The sequence below is a fragment of the Petaurus breviceps genome, unplaced genomic scaffold, assembly GCF_028583685.1.
Source record: "Petaurus breviceps papuanus isolate PSGF00001 unplaced genomic scaffold, PetGlider_PUasm1.0 91133, whole genome shotgun sequence".
Classification (NCBI taxonomy): Eukaryota; Metazoa; Chordata; class Mammalia; order Diprotodontia; family Petauridae; genus Petaurus; species Petaurus breviceps.
In genome coordinates, this window is record NW_027187419.1 from 32,091,591 (window position 1) to 32,100,469 (window position 8,879).

Sequence of the window (8,879 nt, forward strand, 5' to 3'; positions counted from 1 at the left end):
ATCGAACTTCACAAGTATAAGGCTTTACCCTTATCCACAATGGATTTTATCCTACTTGATTCAGTTTGGTGCTCTAGCCTTTCAAGGTGTTTTTGAAACCTCTCATTTGGCGTATTAAGCATTTGTGTATTCTGCAAATTTCATAAGCATGCCAGTCATATCTTTATCCAGGTCATTGCTTAAAAGATTGAACAGCACAGGGCCAAGCCTCTAGAGACCTCCTTCCAGGTTGACACTGAATAATTAACGACTACCCTTTAGTTTTAGTCATTCAACTAATAAGCTAAGTGTACTACCATCTAACCCAGGGGTTCTTAATCTAGAATCCATGCATACATTTCAGGGGGTCCATTAACTTTAATGGGAAAAATTACATTTTCGTTTTCTCTAATCTCTAACTGAAAATTTGCATTTCCTTCAACTATGAATATAGGCAACAGAACATTACGATGAGAAAGGGGTTTACCAGACTGCCAAAGGGGTCTAGGATTCAAAAAAGTTAAGAACCTCTTCTCTAGCCTGAATCCCTCTATCTTCTCACAATAACAGTGTAACCTATTTTGTTAAATGCTTTGCTAAAATCTAGGGAAGCTGTTTCTGTAACCTTAGCCTGATCTACCAGCTTATCAACTCTATAAAAAAGGAAATAAAGTTAGTCTGGCATATTCTCAATAAAACTATGCTCACTCTTTGAAACAACCGCTTCCTTTTTTTAAATGCTCACTAACCATCCTTTGAGAATAAATGATAAAATTTGTCCATGAATGACAATTAAGCTCTTTGGCCTGTTGTTGGTAGATACTGCTCTCTTGCCCTTAAAAAAAAATTAGGACATTTGCCCTTTTCATGTAATACCTCTCCCATTTTCCATGATATTTTAGAGTTCAGTTACTCTGGCCTAGTAATTATCTGCCATTTCTTTCAGTACCCAAGGATATAGTTCATTTGAGTCAGATGATTTGAATTCATCAAGGAGAGCTCAGTACTCTCATATTTAACCCATGCTGGTCTGGTTGGGTAACATGGAATCTTGATGCAATCGTGGTTCAATTATCACCATGGTTCAAGCCCCCAGCCCTGTGGCAATCACCTCTAGCACTGGAAACTGAGAACAAACAACACAGAACAGAAACAAAAACCCCAAGCTCATTTCTTGATGCCATGGTAAAATAGAGGGAGCAGGGGAAGGAGGGTCCTTCCCCCACTCCCTTGTTTGGTTCATAATGTCCATCCTGGACACAGCAGATAAGAGCTGGCCAAAAGAGTGTAGCAGAGAGAATGGCAGAAATTATTGCAACTGAAAAAAGGTGAATGGATCAGTCACCGATTTCAAAGACAAAGGCAAAAAAAAAAAAAAAAGACACAGGCACTAATAAAAGGAGGCTACACCCAAGAGGATTCTGGGAAGATGGCAGAGTAGGTCAGGAAATTCCAAGCTCTCAAGATTTTATCCAAAAGAGTTAAAATAGCACCTTAGAGTGAACAAAGTGTAAGTGGAGACAAATAAAAACAATGGCATAACTGAGGTCCTTCTGGGACAATTTGAGAAGTTTGGTCCCTGTGTAGAGGAAACACCTCCAGGCTAGGTTCCATTTTAACAAGAGATAAGCCCTGGGGTTAGTTGGTTTAAGAGGCTGCCTCCACCCCAGTCACCCGGGCTTTTACCCCTAGAATAGTGAGGGGAGTTGGCTGTCTGAGCCCAGGAAGATGGAGGGAACCTCTGCTGACCAGGAACGCCATACCCAGCTGCGCTACGAAGAGCTGCAGGGGTGAGAAGAAACCAGCACATGCCCAGCGAGTGAAGAAGCAGTGGGGTGGAAAGCCCCTGGCTATGGGCACTTACAGGAAGCTGGAGGTTTGGCTTTAGTTTCAGGCTAGAGGGAAGAACTGAACATCTGGGGCAAGAGGCACCATTCCCCATACCCCAGGGCTAGAGGTGACTACAAATAAATAAGCTATCACCACAAAAAAATGTACAGGCAAAGGAGAAAGAATCCAACTATAGAAACCTATTATGGGAACAGAGATGACCAAGGTTCATCTTCAGAGGAGGATATTGAAGTAAAGAAACCCCCAAAGAGTAATGTCAAATGGAGACCTGCCCAAAAAGAATTCGCAGAAGATCTTAACAAAAGACTTCAAAAATCAAATGACAGAGATGGAGGAAAAGCTACAAAAGAAAATAAGAATAATTCAAGGAAAACAAGAAAAGTATGAAAGGAAAGTCAATCAATTAGAAAAGGAGATTAGGAATCTTTTCTTTTTGGAGGGAGAAGGCTGGGCAATTGGGGTTAAGTGACTTGCCCAAGGTCACACAACTAGTAAGTGTTAAGTGTCTGAGGTCACACTTGAACTCAGGTCCTCCTGATTCCAGGGCCAGTGCTCTATTCACTGCACCACCTAGCCGCCCCAGAAATCAGGAATCTTAAGGAAGAAAATGACACCTTGAAAATTAGAATTGGGCAAAGTGAAGCCAGTGAAATTATAAGAGATCAAGAAATGATTAAAGAAAATATGAATAATGAAAAAAATAGAAGTGAAACATCTTATTAAAGAAACAACAGATTTGGAGAATACATCAAGAAGAGAAAATTTAAAAGTAATTGGATTAACTGAAAGTTATGATAAAAAAAGAATCTTGATACAATAATACAAGAAATACAAAGAAAATTGTCCTGAAGCATTAGAACAAGGAAAATAGAAATAGAAAAAAAATCTATTGATCACCACTTAAAAGAGATCCTATGAGAAAAACTCATAGGAATATCAGAGTCAAATTCTGAAACCCCCAATTCAAGGAAATATATTAAAAGCATCAAGATGAAAACAATTTAAATATAATGGTGCCACAATTAGAATTATCACAAGACCTAGCAGCAGAAACATTCAAGGACCACAGGTCTTAGAACACAACATATTGAAGAGCAAAAGAACTGGGGCTCAGGCTAAAGATATCATATCCCGCAAAGTTAAATATTATCCTGAATTTTAAATAATGGACATTTGATAAACCCTCAAACTTTCAAGGCTTTGTTTTAAAAAATCCTGAACTTAATAGAAGATTCAACATATAAGAACCAAGAGAAATATAAGGCATATTACAAATACTAATTATAAAGGATCCATAAGGACAGACTGTTTACTTTTTATATATGTAAAATGAATGTCTAAGATTTTTATCAATAATTGGGTAGTTTATAAGAAAGACTGGGGTAAACCTGAGGATGATACAGATTTTAAAAAGTAAAACCATTTAGGAACAGCTTAAAAGAGTAATTATTTTAGGTGCAAAACGAAGAACTGATACAGAGGAATTAAATGGGGGAGGAAGGTTGGCAGTTCTGTTAAGCTACTTTCATCAGGAATGGGTTTAAGAGGGAATTATATATATATACATATACATACATATATGTATATATATATATATTTAAAAAAGGATGAAAGTCTTCTAAATTCAGAAGAAATAAACCATTAAGGGCATAGGGAGGGGGGGAGAAGACAAAGGAGATATCTTTAGAGGGGAGGGTGAGGATATAGGTAAAATAGGGGTATTAAAAGGGTGTTTAGATTTATGGCAATGGGAGAATAGGGAAGAGATCCTTGGACGGGGGTAGACAAGTTATAGGAGGGCAAGGTAGTGGGTAGAAGTAAAGCAGAGGAGGCAGGAGGGATAGGAAACAAGAGATATCATACATAAAAAAAACAAAGATCAGGAGTAGAATAGGTTTGGTAAAGTATATGTCTCAATATATGTATATGTATATATTTATAGAGAAACATATCTAAACTTTATTGTAGTCTTCTGGGGGGAGGTTGAGGGGAGGGAAAAAAAGAGCAAAGTAAAAAATGTGCATAGCAGAGAACAAAAGAAAACTCACAAGGAAGCAAAGATGGACAATTCTCAACGTTAAGTATTATTATATAGGCTTTCTTGAAATGAAAATCTATTGTTACTTATTTTGAATCCTCTCATGTTCTGTGATGCACACGAAATGCTTTTTTTCTTCCTAACTTTGTGTTTAAGTTCCAATATTTAAGTTTATGATATGCTTTTGTTTCTTTTCTCTATTCTGTATTTGTGTTCTGGCATTTGAATCTAAAATTTTGAAAAAGAAAAAATAAAAAGGAGGTTACACCCATCCATGTGGCAGGGATCACAGGCCTTCATGTTACCCAAACTGGGCATGCCCAGACAATCCTGGATTATACATATTATCTCCTTACTTATCTTGTGAATCAACTCCCTGTGGGTACCTTGATCTTTCTATTTTCTGCCATCTAGTTCCAAATGTCCAACATATAATTGGTAGTGTGGGACTGGGGCTAGATAAGGAAATGTGGGAATCACTTGTAGATAGGTTTGCTAATTGAATCCATGAGATCTAATAAGACCACCAAATGAGAGGGTAAGTAGAGAAAAGAGGACCCAGGACCAACAGTGATTGGGGAAATGACATGAATGATGAGTCAGCAAAACAGAAATACAAGAATAATTGAACTTTGTGTCTATATAGATAATTCTGGGGTAAGTCATGCAGCCAATGGCCTTCACATATTATCATCAATTTTCTCAAGCAGTGAGATCTATTGATAATCATCTGAACTCAGTTATATTCTCAACATTTCATAGGACTTGGAAAGCAAGTTTCTGCCCACTCAGGATCCAGATTAGATAGACAGGGTCATTTTCTGCAAAGCTACCTTCAACTAAATTATTTACTATCTGCCTATTTTGAACTTTTTCTAACCTATCACTTATTTCAGAGCAACCATCTTCCCCTTTACTTGGGGCCTCTGCCCTTCCATCCTGCTTGAATATTTCTGGGTTTGACACTTGAGATCCATTAATTCTTTTAATGTATTAATTAATATGTCCCAATACACTGCAAGGTTCACATGAATTATTAACCTTGAGTAGGAAATGTAATGAAGTTTGTAACTAACAAATCAATTCAGTTTGCAGATCTCTGCATTCTAAGTCTTTTGGGGAAATGAACTTGAACATGTTGTGCTTAATTAGAGTATAAATATTTGGGTTTAATAGCACTAGCAAGGAAGCTAATGGAAAAGAAGAAGCTGTCTCTTTTATGGATCTAATAGAGGAATACCCCATTGATCTAGAACAAAAAACCCTAAATATAGTGTTTTACTATCTGACCAAAAGAAAAGGTTTTTTCCCAATCAAACTATGTTTATTAATTGCTTTATAGAAAAGTCTAGTGAGAGAGTTGACATTTTAATTATTGAATTGTGAAAATGAGACTTCCAATTATTGGAACATTTCATTTTTCCTTGATAGTCTGTCCCCATTAGCACAGCTAAATCACTCATGGTGGACAAATTACCCATGGGTAGCAGAAATTTAACTGCTAATGAATTTTTAGCCTTTCTCTAGAAAACCCTGAAAATGCAATCACCCCAGAAGCATCAAATGAAATTAGACACACATCCACCAATATCTCAAAAGGATAGAATTCCAAAACCTATCTTCATTACAAATAGAGATCTCCCAGAATCTTTGGAAGAAAAAGGGATTTCTAGAGATTATCTAGTCCGCTGAAGGAAATAAACATAGGTAGGGAAATATAAACCAGATTTTGGCTTTTGTAAAACCAAAGGTAAGCAAAATTTAAGATTATGAAAATGGAGCACAACTCTAGGCCCCTTGAGCTAGCAATGAGAAAACAGGGCAATGAAAAATGCAGATGTAGGGGTTGCTAGGTGGTGCAGTGAATAGAGCACTGGCCCTGGAATCAGGAGGACCTGAGTTCAAATCCAGCCTCAGACACTTAACACTCACTAGCCATGTGACCTTGGGCAAGTCACTTAACCCCAATTGCCCAGCCTTCCCCCCTCCAAAAAGCAAAACAACAACAACAAAAAAATGCAAATGTAGACATAACAGAAGGAATACATGCAGGAGTCAGAGGACCTGGATTCAAATCCCACCTCTGATGCTCATCACCTATGTGACCTGGGGCAAATCACTTAACTGCCCTGGGCTTTGTAAAGTGTAAGGGACTGGACTAGATCTCTTGAATTATTTCCTTGCTAGAGCTTAGATCCTATGATCTTACAGTAGATATGTGTGGTCTCTCACTCTATGGCTCTCAATAAAGCTGAATGTCGCCCCTGCCCGTCTGAGTCACGGACCCGGCCCTCCAGCTGCGCTCCCCGCCCCCAGCGGGAGGAGCCCAGGAGATCGCTGGGCAGAGCAGAAACCGGACGGGGCCAGATCAGAGCGAGCTCCGGCGCGGGCATCTCGAGGGGCCAAGGGGGAGGGCGTGCCGGGGGCTGAAGCCGCGGAGCGCGGCCCAGTGCACGCGGTGACAGTGGTGACGCTCCTGGAGAAGCTGTCCACCATGCTGGAGGCGGTGCGGGAGCCAGGGCGGCCTGGCCCGGCGGCAGGGCGGCCTCACGGGCACCGTACGCCGCATCCGGAGCAGCCTGGGCGCGCTCAGCCGCAGCCACCGGGACACCAGTAACACGCTGGCCCAGCTGCTGGACAAGGCCGAGCGCGTCAGCACGCACGCCGACGCCAGGTGCAGCGGCTCGAGGCCAACCCCGCGCTGCTGGTCGCCCGCGGCCAGCGGCACATGCAGCTCTTCCAGGAGGAGGCAGAAATCCCAGCCAGAGCTTTTCAGAAGGAGCCAGAATCCACAGAGCTGGAAGAGAAGGACCTAGGACCAGAGGCTCCAGAGGAGCTGGAAGAAAGGGAGAGCTCAGACGAGGAGCCAGTGGAATCCCGGGCCAAGCGGCTTCGGCATACTGGCCTTGAGAAGGTGCAGAGCCTTCGCTGGGCGCTGTCCACCCGAAAGAGCAAGGGCCCTGCCCCACCTCCACCCACTCCTACCACGCCTCCTCGATTGGGCCCTAGCCAGGGTGTTCAGAATCAGTCTGAGGCAGGGGTAGTCGCTGAAGCAGAACCAGGGTTGGCGCTAGAGCCACAGAGGAGCCCTGAGACCAGGGAAACGCTGATGCTTCAGGAAGAGGCCACTTCTCCTGCCTTTATCTTTAATGGCACCATCAGTTGCTAAGCAACAGAGCCCAATTACCCATAGATCACCTTTACTAAGCAAAGAAAGAACCCTACCTTTATCACTCACCTCCCTCTCTTGCTCCCAAACTGAAACCTCCACTCCCAAACGCTCCAGTCCACCCCATTTTAAACCTCAGAGACCAACACTGTCACCCTCCCAAGTGTGCTCAAGATTAATAAACTTATTTCACTAACAAAAAAAAATAAAATAAGGCTGAATGTCATCTAGTATCTGAGACGGGTTTGTGACCCTGATGTCACTACATCCTCATTAGTGTAATTAATAAAGAGGTGATTTTCATCTAAAAGCTGCATATTTCACAGTGCAACTGGCCTAGCTGGTCAAAATATTGGAACAAGCACCTCTTGGCCATGGCACTACCATCCTGCTCTGCCTGGTGCCATAAGCATACCCTAATGCCATAAGCATTCCCTAAAGCCGGTGCTTTAGGGAATAAATGAAGGGCTCCTTGTAGAGGTTGACCATGCCTGTTGGGATGTCTCCCTGTACCTCAGGGTAGACAGATGATAGGGTGAGCAGGTATCCTCATAGCAGAACTGACCAATGGTATGTATATCAATGAAGGTGCCCTCAGGAATGACCTGGAGGACACGAATGGTCTGCTGCTGTACTGAAAGAATGACTATGTTCTTATATAAGTTCTTATATATGTTCTCATGTAAATATAGCCCTTGATTATGGGACAAGATCACTTTATCACATTTGAACGTGCAGATGTCACACAACCTGGCAGTGTGAAGATCAATGATATGAAGGGAATAGTCCTCCAAAGGGGAGTGGGATTTGGAGTCACTCCAATACACAAGTATATTGCAATATACTTCATAAAAAGGAGGGTGAGGCTCTTTAGGGAGGTAGGAGGCTGAACCCACAATGACACAACAGTAGTCATCTGTGAAGAGGTTGCACTCATGATTTAGGTGTTCACCGTTAGCAGTTACATTGGTGATACAAAACAGGACAAAGAAATGTTCAAATAGTTGACCTCAGATGGTCATTGCCACTGGCCAAAATTTCACTGTCATAACTCTGAAGTAGGTCTTCCCCTGCTTGGCAGCCCATAAATCTTCAGCCATGTCTGGTCTGAAGAAAAGGTAATAAAATAGCACCTATCAGGTGAAAATTTTTGCAGGAAGCAAGGTGACTTCCACATTAACCACAGTGAAGTTAGGGAAGACGTTCTGGTGGAGTACTTGAACCTGGTGCCAGTAGGTACCAGCCTTGCCTGATGGGCAAATGCTCCAAGTGGTGGATGACATTTTGGATTCTTTGAGGTTTGATAGTTGGAACATCATGATCCATCACACCACAGCATCTTATTTCCATCTGTCCCATGCCCCCCATTGTGCCAGGCTCATGGGGCTGAGGGTGAGGGGATCCCCAGGCTGACACCTCCATGTCACTCATGTATCTTTGAAGGAAAACTGCTGCACCAGTAGAAGACATTGCATTCATTCAGAAACAGAAACACATATACTCTGGACAGACACAGATACAATGAGAGAATCAGCTGAGGGAGGAAGCAGCTCCAAGGAGCTAGTTTTGATAATGGGTCAGCCTGTGCTAAGGAGTAGACTGTGGAACCTAGCTGAGCAACTCACTCAGCAGAGATGGTATGCAACCAAGGGGAACAATGTGAATACTCTGCAATGAGAGGAAAGTCTTCCAGGTTCTAAAATACCAGCAATTCTGCATTGCCTTTGTTGTGTGTGTGTCTTACTCATGTGACTCACTACCACTCTACTCTAAGTTTACACCCACTCTTCCCATGGCTGCTGAGTATATTTGTGGTTAAGTTCACTCTAGATTTATTGGGGA

At 42.0% G+C, this 8,879-nt stretch overlaps 2 pseudogenes; one reads left to right on the top strand and one right to left on the bottom strand.

The window, feature by feature from the left end:
• The first annotated feature begins 1,707 nt into the window (after positions 1-1,707).
• On the top strand, positions 1,708-6,995 carry LOC138154909 (caveolae-associated protein 3-like; annotated as a pseudogene).
• A 269-nt stretch (positions 6,996-7,264) lies between these two features.
• On the bottom strand, positions 7,265-8,459 carry LOC138154910 (DET1 homolog; annotated as a pseudogene).
• Between the last annotated feature and the right edge of the window lie 420 nt (positions 8,460-8,879).